General features: G+C 40.8%; 1 long non-coding RNA gene, 14 other non-coding genes and 2 pseudogenes across 15 annotated transcripts; all 17 read left to right on the forward strand.

Moving 5' to 3' along the window:
- The first annotated feature begins 230 nt into the window (after positions 1 to 230).
- Positions 231 to 6,138, forward strand: LOC123449425. The gene is made up of 2 exons (XR_006632015.1): positions 231 to 2,789; positions 3,824 to 6,138. It is a non-coding gene; the product is annotated as an uncharacterized LOC123449425 (long non-coding RNA).
- Positions 664 to 752, forward strand: LOC123451561. The gene has a single exon (XR_006632401.1). It is a non-coding gene; the product is annotated as a small nucleolar RNA R16 (small nucleolar RNA).
- LOC123451560 lies at positions 799 to 883 on the forward strand. Its single transcript, XR_006632400.1, has one exon. It is a non-coding gene; the product is annotated as a small nucleolar RNA R16 (small nucleolar RNA).
- Positions 937 to 1,022, forward strand: LOC123451645. The gene has a single exon (XR_006632473.1). It is a non-coding gene; the product is annotated as a small nucleolar RNA U36a (small nucleolar RNA).
- On the forward strand, positions 1,066 to 1,160 carry LOC123451523. The gene has a single exon (XR_006632371.1). It is a non-coding gene; the product is annotated as a small nucleolar RNA Z223 (small nucleolar RNA).
- On the forward strand, positions 1,495 to 1,599 carry LOC123451633. The gene has a single exon (XR_006632462.1). It is a non-coding gene; the product is annotated as a small nucleolar RNA snoR97 (small nucleolar RNA).
- LOC123451518 lies at positions 1,725 to 1,820 on the forward strand. The gene has a single exon (XR_006632366.1). It is a non-coding gene; the product is annotated as a small nucleolar RNA SNORD25 (small nucleolar RNA).
- LOC123451653 lies at positions 1,888 to 2,032 on the forward strand. The gene has a single exon (XR_006632480.1). It is a non-coding gene; the product is annotated as a small nucleolar RNA snoR136 (small nucleolar RNA).
- Positions 2,535 to 2,628, forward strand: LOC123451522. The gene has a single exon (XR_006632370.1). It is a non-coding gene; the product is annotated as a small nucleolar RNA Z223 (small nucleolar RNA).
- Positions 3,096 to 3,188, forward strand: LOC123451556. Its single transcript, XR_006632397.1, has one exon. It is a non-coding gene; the product is annotated as a small nucleolar RNA R64/Z200 family (small nucleolar RNA).
- Positions 3,609 to 3,704, forward strand: LOC123451519. The gene has a single exon (XR_006632367.1). It is a non-coding gene; the product is annotated as a small nucleolar RNA SNORD25 (small nucleolar RNA).
- LOC123451607 lies at positions 4,295 to 4,392 on the forward strand. The gene has a single exon (XR_006632442.1). It is a non-coding gene; the product is annotated as a small nucleolar RNA Z101 (small nucleolar RNA).
- LOC123451619 lies at positions 4,436 to 4,514 on the forward strand (annotated as a pseudogene).
- LOC123451614 lies at positions 4,685 to 4,771 on the forward strand. Its single transcript, XR_006632447.1, has one exon. It is a non-coding gene; the product is annotated as a small nucleolar RNA Z102/R77 (small nucleolar RNA).
- Positions 4,885 to 4,968, forward strand: LOC123451618. The gene has a single exon (XR_006632451.1). It is a non-coding gene; the product is annotated as a small nucleolar RNA Z102/R77 (small nucleolar RNA).
- LOC123451630 lies at positions 5,194 to 5,272 on the forward strand. Its single transcript, XR_006632459.1, has one exon. It is a non-coding gene; the product is annotated as a small nucleolar RNA U83 (small nucleolar RNA).
- Positions 5,507 to 5,593, forward strand: LOC123451599 (annotated as a pseudogene).
- Positions 6,139 to 13,223: the final 7,085 nt, after the last annotated feature.

Raw genomic sequence — 13,223 nt, forward strand, 5'->3', positions numbered from 1 at the left:
CCCACTTACTAATGTTTCGGCCGGCGGCCCATAAGGTTGATTTCTTTCCGTTGCTACCGAAACCTAACCTGTCTTCCTCATCCTCCCCTCTATATAGAGGCGCTTCCCCTTTCCTCCCACCCAACCAACGCAGCGGCGCGGCCGCCATCGCCTCAGCCTGCCTAAGCCCCCGCCTCCACTCATCGGCGGCGCGGCAGCCATCGCCTCGGCCTCCGCATACGCTCGTCGGTGCTATCCGCTGTTTCTCAGCCTCGTTTCTCGTGTTGCTTCTGAGTTTTTGTTGTGGGTTTAGATAGATCAGATTAGATGATCTGTGGTCCGAAATCTTTCTCGATGACGAGAGTACACGCAGACGGGCGGTCTGAACTGATGCCATGTTGACAAGTCTGCATCATCCGTGCTTGCCCCTGTGGTTGGCATCCGAGAGAAAACATTAGGATCCCGATCTCTTATTTTTCTTCTTCTGTTCATGTTTGCGCTCAGCTCATAGTCTCCCTCTTAGACGCGGTTCAGTTTTTTGCTAGACTCAGATCTGAGGGGGCCAGAGCGGGCGCGCATAGTGAGATGGTTTACTTACCAACCCTCAGCAGCGTTTGCCATTGCTCTGGAGTCAAATAGCCTAACCGAGATTTTTAGTTTTCGAAATCTTTTTTATTCTTTCGTGCTGGCAAGTGATGAACAGATATCCTACACTCTCAATGGAAAAATTCCACGTGTGGACCAATAATCTCCGCTTATTATCTGATGCCTTGCATTATCCTTCTCTGTTTCCTTGTAAATTTATCGGTACTAGCTTAGGGTGGCAAATGATGTGAAATATTGTATGCTAAACGCTGAATCTTTGATATGTTTACAAAAACTCCGCTTATTATCTGATGCCACCCATCTGTTTGAACCCGCGTTACATAGCTCTTTAGTGAATTTTGTTTTGATTGATGGCGGTGATTTGAATCTTACCCGCGCTTCTGATTTACTCATGAAGTACAAGGGAAACACATGGTTGAATTTCTTGATATGAGCCATACAAATATAAAGTTAATTTTTAGGTTTGTGCGTTTTGTTTGACCATGGCTGTGATGATAAACACTTTCAGCAAACATGCCAGTTCTGCTTCTGACAATTCATGACTGAAAACCTGTTATACAATATCTGAGCCATTACACTTCAATTCTTTATATTTTCTCACATCGTTGGTAACTGAAAATTAATGATTGATTACCGTAGTCTCTTCCTTGCATCCTGAATCAGGATAAGTCATGATTTGTTGTGAAACACTATTTGAATTGCTGATGATGCTACAAACATTTGGACGTGCAGATGGCTCCAGGATCCTGTTTAGAGGATGAACCTACCTGGAGGCGCCTTACCCACATGACATTCATGGGCAATTCTGAGGTTCTTCTGATCAGATGAAACTTTTGTTTCTGTTTTAGATTTGATTTCTGCTACTATTGAAATGATAAAACAAGTCGAGTTTAACTATTCTCTCACAAGTACCTCTGATTTGTGGAAGAGGTTGAAAAACTTGCAGATCGTGTGTTGTCATCAGCTTTGTCTCTTGCTCCTATGAGATGGGAGTTAAATAACGGCACAAGATTCACTCGATTCATTTCCTCTTTGAATGATCTGTGCACAGAACCCGCTGCAAGATATTGAAGAAACAGACTCTGTGGTGATTGTCAGTTCGGCAGCTCTTACATACACTTTCTTGGTATTATGATTTTGACAACTGTGATGAGCCAATTTTACAGTTACAGACCTGTAATGACTCTTGTGGAAATGATCACATGGTCAAAGAACATCTAAGGGACTGAGTTGTCTTTGTATTTTGCATCTTTGCTGGCAGTAGATGAAAAAAATACAGATTAGATATTGCTGTGTTTTTTATCTGCTTTTCTTGACAGTACTTGCCTGTAAACTAATCTTTATGGTTCTTGGGCAATGAGAAGATGGTAAGCAGAAAGCAGATATTCCTCTCGCTATCCAGCGCAGAATTTCTTGTTATGTGATTGGACGTTGAGGAACTAAATTGCATTCTCTTTTGATGAATTTGATGAGCAGATATAAATTAGAATTGACAAAAATACATGTGTTTTGACTACTGAATTGTCATTCTGGAGGCACCATACCAAGAGAATGGGTTGTGTTGTTTCAGTAGGAAGGTACAGAGGAAATATGTGGTGATAATGGAGTGTGGTGTGATCCTTATATCAACAATTTTTTTTGCTGGACTCAGGCCTTATGCTTATGTAGCGAGTGTGTATAGTGAGATGATTTACCTACCAAACCCTTTGCACTGTTTGGAATTGCTCTAGAGTCAAATTGTCTAACCAAAACTCTGCTTTATTATCTGGTGCGACCTATCGGTTCCAACTTTCAATACAGTTTTTGAAGAGCTTAGCTGCATTATTTTTCTACAATGCCATCTTACCTGTTTTTCAAATTAATTCATGAATACAAGGGAAAACATGTGCCATAAGAATGTTAGTTTTTATTTGTGCACTCTTTACTTTAGATATGGGTTTTCTGGTTTGATATGGCAGTGATGATAACACACTTACAGCAAACATGCCAGTTCTGCTTCTGAGAATTCATGACTGAAACCTGTTATATTGATCTGAGCCATTCCAGTTGTATTGGGTGTATATTTGAACCTAATCAGAGAGATGGATGACAAACAATATGTGGACTATACCCAACTTTTGGAGTTTCAGATGGCTCCATGATCCTGTTTACTGGATGAACCTACGGGGCTCTGTATCCACATGACATCGATGGACAAATCTGAGGTTGTTGATGATTAAATGAAACTTTACTTTCTGTTTCTAAGTTGACTTATTCTTTTTTAACTAGTAAAACTAAGCCTGCATCAAAGGATTAGAGAATACTGCAACAATATGATCCATGATCTGATTCTTAGTATTTAAAAGTTGCAACAATACTCTTTGCCAACTTTCATATTTGTTCTATCTTGTTTTTTGTTTCAAAAGTTGTGCTGTGTTTTTGATGTCCTGTTTCGAAAGTGCATCTTTGCTCTTCCATTTTTCTTGTAGATTGTCTTTGTAGACGTTTTCTCATATTTGCCTAGTTTTGTGGCATTGCGGTGATGAATTATGAATTTTCGCATGTCAGACTTCAGAGATGCCTCTGGCCTCAGTGAGAAGTCATATCATATGACTGAGCAATGTAAACCATCGGTGAAGTACCACAAATTGGCATGATTGATGGAAAGAATGAAAAACAATGAAAAATGAGCCGTTTGATTACATAACACAAATTGCATAGTAAATGTAATTGATGTAGATATTTATTCATATTTCACATATATGAATTACATGTAGCACTGCTCCTCTGAAAATTAATGGATGTGAGGACACTTTTCACAACTGAACATGTGTTTTGTTTGTGCTTCGTCATCTGGTCATTGGGATGATCGTCTGATCGGTTCCCAATGGACTCGTTCCCTTGAAGCAACATCATCCTGTTGTATCCTGAGTTTGCCCCTCTTTTGTGCTCTCCGAGTTCTCTCATAGGGCACTGGCAGCTTCTACATACATGTCATGTCACACACAAAATCCTTGTTGATCCTCTGTTTGGCTTTTGATTTTGACAACTGTGATGAGCAAATTTTACAGTTACAGACCTGTAATGACTCCTGTGGTAATGATCGCATGGTCAAAGAACATCTAAGGGACTGAGTTGTCTTTATATTTTGGATCTTAGCTTCCATTAGTTTAGATATTCTGTGTTTGTTTTGATCTTCTTCTCATAACGGTTATATTTATCTAAGCCATTGCAATTGATAAAATCTGTGTCATTCCAGGTGTAATTCTCCAAAGAGGCTAATGTTTAGAAGTGCAGATGGCTCCAGGATGCTGTTTAAGGAATGAACTTGTCTGGAGGCACTGTACCCACATGACAACCATGAGCAAATGTGGATCAGTTTGCTTGTTGTTTCAAGTTGATTTCTGTTTTTCTAACTGATACAACAAAATGTTTGTTTAACATCTTTGATAATCAGTTTCTCTTATTTACCTAGGTTTGTGTTATTACTGTTATTTGAAGAGTTTAACAATATTTAATTTTTGGTTTAATTGGTCTGATATGCTGGCCTCAAATACTGAACCGAATCTAACCTTTCGTCATACAGTTATTTCATTTATTGAATAGATATCAATTCTTTCTGAAACCTTGAGCCTTGCTGCAAAAGCTTTCATTCATTTCTTCTGGTTGTAGTATCTCTTGCAGTTAGTTTTTTGTCTTGTTCTTGCTGCTGTTTCTTTGATGGCCATTGTTGATGCAAATAAGGAGTCACAATTTTTGTGGGTAATTTGCGTCTGAGGCATCTCAATGATGTTACCATCTTTTCACCTTGGAGATCTGATGCATCCAGGATTATATTCTCACTATTTGGTTGTGCTGTTTTGATTATTTTGGGTGAAATGAGGATTAAATAATTATTGAAGGACGGTATGATGTCCGTTGAATCATGTATTAGCTCTATCTGATCATTCTCTACTGAATTTTGCCTTTCCATTTTTAAGAATTTCTTTTTTGTTGTTTGAATGGCTGTTGATGCAAATGAGGAAACCTGAGTTTATGGGTAATTTGCATATGAGGCATTTCTTTGATGCATCCTGCCTCACTGAGTAATTTTCTTTCAGTTTATTTTTTGTATTGAATGAGATGAGATGATGAATGAGATTTATTTCCCTATTGGTTTGATTGGCTGATATGATGGCCTAAAATACTGAACTGTATCTGATCATCTTCTTGTTTCTAAGTGAGTCAATTGAATTTTGCTTGCTTTGCCTTGTCATAGTTTCCCTTGTTTTATTCTATGTAGAGTAATTTCATGCAATAGTTTTCTTATTTAATCGGTGGAAGTGTGATGATGAATGATTAATTTCCCTATTGGTTTGACTGGCCAACATGATGGCCCAAATGCAGAACAAAGTCTGATCATCATCCCTGGTTAGATTCCAGAAATTAATGGATTTTTTTAGCTTTCTCCTGCTGAAGCTGTGGACCTTATTTTGTTTGTTTGGGCCTAGGATTAAATTAAACTATAGACAAGCATATGTCTGAATTCTCTTCATGTGGAACGATCTAATCTTCTCTATGAGGCCTATCTTTTACATTTCTTTGTCTGCAGTTTTATTTGATGTGTTTTTCTGTTTTTTTGTTGTGTGATGCCGATGATGATTAGTGTGAACCTTTCTCAATGAAATCAGTAATGATTACATTAACCTACTGCCTTCCTTCTGAGGCATCATTATTCCTGTATCTCATTTTCTTTTCTGTTAATTTGTTTTGGTTTGCCTGTTGATTTAGTGTGGTTTTCCCAGGTTATACTTGAAAAATAAATAGTCTTTTGCTCCTATCTGATGACCTTTCATCCTCACCCTTTTCAGGTGAATCAAAACTATAGTTTTTTGTTGTCTTTTTTGCATTTACTTGTAGAACCCTACGTGTTAATTTGGTTTATATGTATGGATTCCTTTGAGGACGGTGAAGATTGATATTTGGTCTCAACTGGCATTTATTTGCCTTGCCGACCATCCTGCTATATCACCACCCATATTCTGTGTCCTCTTTATTATAGTATCTTGGTTTTTCATGTTAATATCATAATATGTTTTAAGTTTTTGTATAATAATACGTTCTTCCTATGTCCCTGTTTGTTAGCTTTTTGCTTTTGAGATTTCTTCTATGGTTGTTTTGATCTGTTCACCAATTTGGTAAAGTCAGCTGGTTTGCAGATCCTGGTTCTTCAGATCATTTTGAAGTTCGGGATTTGTTTGGTTGCAGGGAAATCCTCCCCGGGACAGGGATAGAGGCAGTCAGATGCTGGGAATATTGGCCAAACAAAGGATATGGTCAGTCGCAAAAAAGTGGCCGGCGGCTGATTGTGGTGGCTTAATTTTGCTGGTCGGCATGGCGATGTGCATCAGTGTTAGAGCTGGATCTCAGGGACGTGGCGACGCGGTTTTTGAGGCGTGCTTGATGTGGTGTGCTTGCGTGCATGATGTGTAGGTGTCCTTTTTTCGTTTTGGGGATGTAGTTGTCCTCTTATTATGTTAACCCATGAGAGTTATGGATGGATAAGTTTTGTCTGCAATGAATTTCTTCAATATAGACAGCATCGTATAACATAATGTATGAATGAATTTCCTTCTTGATGAGACTCTTTTAGTGAAATTCATAATTGATCTATATTCTGATACCCGACTATATCATAACACAATCTACTAATTGATCTATATTCTGATACCCTACTATATCATAGTCTCTACTACTAGTATTTTTAATACCTCAGGAGCTCATGAGACTCTTTTAGTGAAATTCATAAGTCTCAATTCCCGAGCGATCGCACCAAAAACTCGAGTTCCTTTTGGATTTCCTTCTTGATCAATGACAACCGTCATCATATCGTATTATCATACCGTTGTCATGTTTGAGTTCTTTACATGTACGTACAATTACAGCTCGTCTTACTTCTGTCTGATCTTTCTAGAGGCATTTTGGGCACTGCTTCTTTGATTACAGCAACAATAACGTCACCAATATGAGCATATCAGTGATTACCAGCTCCTAAGATTCGAATACATATCAATTCAATAGCCCCACTCCGTTGTTATCCGCTACATTCAAAAGGGTTTGAGTGAGATGGATCTTGAAAGTCTGGTTTTTGATTGGATAGTGATCTCGGGCACGAGTGGTTGATCTTCGCGGGCCGTGAATGGCCATGGAAAGGAGTATTGATGTCAATATGTTCGATCGAGAAGATTGGACGATGAAAGACGGATCCTTTGTGGTTTGAATAATAGGCTGTGGTCTCGATATTGGGCTATGGGCTGATTGCTTTCTGTATGAGCCTCTTGTGATTGGGCTCTCGTGGACGGATTACCCGATGTGTACTCATCTTCCAACAAAGAGGAGAGGACAGGGCTACTGCTGGTCCACGCATGAGAGCTCCTCTGTGTCTTTCCGGAAATTACTTCGACTCGCAAAGGTGATCCCAGCCCACAATACAATCAGTAGTTTACTTAACTGATATAAAGAGTTTCCCCTGCCTGCCCCTACTATCAATTGATAATACATAAACGATCCGGGGCTAGTGTTGGGTAGCCGGGCCCACTAGAATTCAAGTGCTTCTTATCGATTCAATACGCCCTTAACGGATCCCCGTGCTTTATCTCCATTGGGTGGAGCAAGACCCTTGTCCTATCTTTTCTTTACAGAGCAATAGAAATGATGGTTGCCCCTCGCTGCACTGACCAATGATATCTCAGAAGAGAGAAAGACTTCTATAACTTGCCAATGACATCTAGTGGGCACTACGAACTCCAGGCATACTGTACTTGACCACCGTACTTTGCTTTGTCCCTATTAGGCGAAATCAATACTTACTTTCAATTGGTAGAGAGGAAGAAGAGAACTGACACTAGTAATAGGTTGATGACTTCTCTTAACAGAACTGACACTAGTAATAGGTTGATGACTTCTCTCACTTAATAGCTGGCCGACTTCTCTTCATGGATCACCGTTCTATATAGTTAGGCGCAGCATCGCGTTTAACCACCTATCCCTATTCCCTCAATCGATACCGTCCAACTATCCTTTTATTGGGACAGCAGCATACTTCTCGTTAGGGACAATAGTTCCTATACTTAACTAACCTCTGTGCGCAATCACTGTTTGACACATCATTCTTTCAGCTTTTCGTTCTTGACGACTCTGTTTGACGGAGCCTGACCTTGAACTAGCTTTTTGCAACACAAACCACTATCTGTACTTTCCTTTAGCAATAGTATCTAACTATCAATTCATAAGAGTCAAACGGGTGGGTCCATCCCATCTATCGACAGGTCCTGATACCGGATCTGGGAAACAAGCAATACTCGCCGCAATTCCTTAATGAAAAAAAGACCTATCTTCTCTTGAAAGACTGTCCTTTCCTCGCTTGTTATTGTGATATCAATGAAAGAAAGCTGGATACCGACTTCTTCCCAAGAGCTCTATCAGCCCTGAATTCCTTAGCTATACGACTCTTCCTTAGTTTCCTAATGCTGGTGGCCCTAGCTAGTGGTGAGACGGGGCATATACTATTCTCGGTCTTATAACGAAGAGGTTGCCTAGTTTGAACCGAACACTGTACTTGATCTCTCGTCCTATCACAAACAAGTCTCTTCCCCCGAGTCCTAGTAGACTAGTCCAAGTAGTCCGGGACAACAGCGTCCCGTCTCTTCGCTGACCCCTGGCACACAATCACTATAAGACAAAGCAAGACAAACCTCTCTTATCCTTCTCGGCTAGAAGTTACAAGTTTCCTGTTCCGGTTTCGGCTTGAGGGAAGTGCCTGAAATCGATTCAATTCTTATCTCCGATTTCGAACTCCGGCTGGATTCTTATGACCAAGAGCTATTTTCTTGGTCAGAAGAATGGAAGGACAACGAGAAGATGGTTCGGTTGCTCCTGCTGGAATATTCCATTTATTTAATACTCCGACTCGCGTAACCCCGAATGGCAATGTTGTTATTGCGGTTGGTCAGATCAATAAGACAACAAGGGAGTCAGAATATTCTGATAATAGCAAACAGGGCTTTGGAATCTATGGAAGGAGCCTTCAATGCTTCTCCAGTGTCAACCATTAGTCGATAACAGAATGAAATGCCACAATTAAGTTGAAAAAGAGAGTCATTAAAAAGAGGCATGCTTGAAAAAGAGTACAGATAATATGTTATGGATGTGAGGAGCCTCACCCAGTACTTTTCTTACTAAACTAAAAAACTCTACTCTCCTTTCACAGCCAACCCACCCATTGCTTTTTCGAGCTCGATAAAAAGGAAAGTTCACGTGCCAATCCTTACCATTGGTAACTGTAATTACCAAGCCTAATCTTTCACTGAATACCGAGTAAAGCAAGCAAGAAAGAGGGAAGGAGCAGCTGTTTTCGAGCTAGGCTCGATCCCTTTTTCATCCACTTCTCGCTATTTTTAATTCTACTTGAATTAGTTCTTCCTAAGTTTAGTGAGGTGAGTACTGCATCCATAACTAGAGGACTTGCTTTTCTGCTTGGCTCCCAGGGGAAGTTGGATTGGATAAGAGGAATTGAAGCGCAAGGAAGGCAGTCGGTATTCAAACAACTATTCAGAGTTCCCAACTCTGGGTAAAGGAAATCTGTACTTGACGACTGAACCAAATCCTTTGCCTTTATTTATTCTATTATTTTTATATAGATCAGCTGAAAACAAAACAAAAATACTACTACGTTGGGACAATGACCCACCTTTCTCTGCTCAACCTGTCATCTTCTCTCCTCGCTCCCTGGGACAAATAAGACTATTTATTAAGTGATAAACAAGAGAAACTAGTGATATTATCTAAGCTTCTGGCCATGTCTGATTGGCATTCAAGTCTGCCTTCCATTGCTTGAAAAGGCCTAGCACCGTAAGTAGCAATTGGCTATGTCCAAACTCAAACGTCGTATTTTATCTAAGCACAGGAGTCGTAATAAGGAAAGAAGACATAAGAATGGGAAGTATCCGCTAGTTATAACGTAGTATAAAGAGAGCTATTTCATGGATCTTGGTCACAATAAAAAGAATCCAATAATGATCTATCAACTAAATGAGTTTAGTATATAATCCCGTATCTTCAAGGTTGTTAAGATGATTTAGTAGATGTGTCGGTATCGTTTTCATCTGCCGTTGGGAGTGACTGCTTTGCTAATCTATCCTTTTATCCTTCTTTTCGGAGACAAGCACATATTACCGTAACCTAGTGATTAATATATCCTGTTGGTACTACTTCGTCGAGCAATCAATCCTTTTTCCATTCTTGTTCTGAGGTTGTCAGCTTCCTCTGATGGCACCACTTATACTCTCTGTCGGAATCTGTAGACATAGTTTCTGGGCGTCTTTAAAAACTGATCGACATAGTTGTCACACACAAACCTGCGCAACGGCTTTGGAGTAAAAGAATCTCCTGCCCGGTCACACACATCACCTCGAGCGCGGAATCTACTACTCTAACAAGATACTCGGCTCGGGTAAATCATGCTTTCGTTATGCGAGGAAAGTGAAAGGAAAGAATCAACCACTCCCCCCTCGGTTTAACCATCTCTCAAGCAATGCCTGAATCAACACATACTTCCTTTCTGGCTTTCATACCATCATCCCTTGTGCTGCTCGCCTCAAGCGCCGGCTGGGCTAGCATTTTCAGTCTTATTCAGACCCAGAGTGAAATTCCCCTGGCAAATGGACCATGATCTGCTCTTTTCTCAGCTCGGGGAAAAGAAGAAAGAATGGCACTGAAGTGGACATTCGAGAGAGATGGACAATAGATACAGATGCAAGTCAGGGATGAGATGGCTGAAATGAAGGTATGTGAGGCTGTTCATTATGCACCCGGCACATAGTAAGGTTTTCAACGGCAACCCCTAGACTGGGAATGTCCACCCGGCCTTTTCACTAGGAAGACGAATCCTCATTCCAGCAACTATACCTTCCTCGAGCAAACCAATACGAATTTGAATCCCCTATCCCTTGCGCCATTTCAATTAAAGCTTTGGGAAGGACTAGTACGCTATGTTGGTTTACTCCCTCCGGGGGTGCTTTTACGCGTATAAAACATGTATCATGAGCTAGAGTGAATATCTTCCTACGACTAACGCTTGAGCGATTCCTCTACTACCGAAGCGAGGGAGGGAAGAGCGAGTACTATCTTTCGGATTTTCTAGTTGTATACCACCAACTCGTATATGTAGTGGTTTCTCTCGCCGCCACCCTCTGCATTTCCTGCTGATAGCATTTGGAACAAAGCCAAGCTCAGAGAAGAGCTTAAAACCAGGATTACCCCAAATCCTACGCCCTCCGGGGGCACGGGCCAGGGAAAGAAGACTGGTGAGATATGGAATGGAAAAAGGGGTACTAATAAAAGTGAAAGGCCAGGCTTATAGCTAAGAAATTGACTTAATAACACGACCCCTGACTCAGTTTGCCTTACTCGAAAGAAGCACGAGCGTCACCCTAGCCAGCATTCTTTTGATTTAGTAGAATCCAAGCCATCTTACTCTTAGTAGAGGTCAATTCAATGCTCTAATAAGCTTGCGAGAAAGCCTAAGTGAAGTTCAGTCTCTTTTTTAGTTTGTCTCTTTTCAGTTTTTAAGCAAGTGACCATAGGGCAATGGAAAGATCTGATACAGCGTTATAGGCCTTGTAGGTTGCAACTCCTTCTAAGATAATAAAACGTAACCACGAGACGAGGGAGATTACGAATATTCCAAGCATATACATCTTAGGCCAGTAAGCTAAGGATAGACGAAATCCAGTAAGACAGCCAGAAGCAAACGAGTTCTCAAGTGGCGAGATAAAGCTTTGTATAGCTGCTGTCTTTTTCATATATACGTATGTAGAAAGGGCTATAGCTGAGGAGTTTTGAATTCGAAGAGCAGGCATATTTAGAATAAGCGAGTAGTTTTATTTCTTACCTCACTACTGTTTCAAGTGCTTTTGCCTTCTTGCGAGTGTGAGTTCCCCCTAGGTAGGGCTATAGACTAAAAGATATCTGTCAATGATAGAGCAGTAGATTTCTTTCTTTTAAGAGTTCTCTTGCTTGTACTATAAGTTAACATCTTCATTACTCGATGGTGAAACCAACTCTGGTGGAGTGTAGCCCCGAGAACATAGCTAGCCCTAAAGCAGCTTACCCTGATTCCCTTAGCGATTTGACTAAAAGCCGAGTTAGCTAAGAATGCAGGAAAGAGAGATGATCTTAAAGAAGATAACCAAGTGGTGTATCGATAGCTTGCTTGGCTCCTTTACCCTTCTGGGTTAGAATGGGTACCTCGCGGTTCTACAGGGATCCATTCCATCATCCATCACTCTCTGGATCCAGGCTCGCCTTCACTCGGTCAAGGGGTAGCCCTTTACCTCGTTCCGGTGTGATGAACCCTTTCATTCCTAGAGCTGGGTATCTCCAATTTTAGTAACCAGCTTGCCATCCTTCTCAACCCACAATTGGAATGAATCCCGATAATCCTTAGTTAGCTGCCCAGAAGGCGATCCAAACAAGAGCTGTATCAGCTCACGGGGATGACCCTGAATCTCTTTCTCTGGTCTGTCGAACCAACCAGCTACCATGTAAACAACTATACCATGACTAGTTGACCCACCCAGTGAGTAACAACTATCGTAGAGAACCTAAAGCATTCATGCTTACCTCTTGGTAAACTTTGACTTTACTTTTATATTACGCATAACCTTCCATCCAGTGGCCTTCCACCAGATCTTTCTACATCCGTGGTTATTAGACAGGATTCACAACTTCTACTTTTAGGCTTGCGTTCATAGACTGAATTCCACTATCTTAGCTCGCTTATGGTGGGAGTGTTCACTCGCTATCCTTGGGTAGGATCTTCTTACCGAGGGTATGACTACAAGAGCACAGCCAGCTGTATTCATGCTCTTCGAAGTACCCCTTTCTTGTCCACAGCTAGACAGCTCGTACTCATTTGCCCAGCAGTGGTCGGGTTCTCCCATTCTGTGAACCTACCTATCTGCTTAACCCTAATGACACCTTCCTTCATATCAGAATGGAACAGTAAACTATATTGTTAGATGCTATGTTTCTAGGATGGAATTCCCTGTACTCAACAGTCAAAATACAAATAGTATCCATGGGATAACCCTGATCGATAGAAGTCACCGCTAAACAAGTTTTGACAAGAGGAATGCTTATTGAATAATAATAATTATTGGCTTTATTTATTGCTACTAGAAAGGTAGATACCGGTGGTAAGCGAATAGGAAATAGACTCTAGTGAGTATCTATTTGAGTAGAGAGGTATGCCATTAAAAGCAATTAAATAATAGAAAATGAAGGAGATACTAGGTAATGTGTATGAAGGGGTAGCCTGTATAGCATGGTCTAGGGTTGTGAGAGACAGAAAGAAGAGATCGGTCATCAAGAAAAGGCATAGGACTAGAAATAAGTCATAGGCAACTCACAGATACGCACGAATAGCTAGTAAAGAACGCGGAGCTCCTATTCTATTCAGGCAACCTTGGCAGCTTTGCAAGCTCTTCGCAACAGGCTCCAGGGATGCAATAATGGTGATGGTGGCACTCCATGGATTCATGAAGAGAAGCTGACAGACCCAGTAATTGATGCTTTCCAAGCTGATGAAGAACGAGGCGTAGGAATGCTATGAAAATTTC

This window comes from Hordeum vulgare, chromosome 4H (genome assembly GCF_904849725.1).
Source record: "Hordeum vulgare subsp. vulgare chromosome 4H, MorexV3_pseudomolecules_assembly, whole genome shotgun sequence".
NCBI lineage: Eukaryota > Viridiplantae > Streptophyta > Magnoliopsida > Poales > Poaceae > Hordeum > Hordeum vulgare.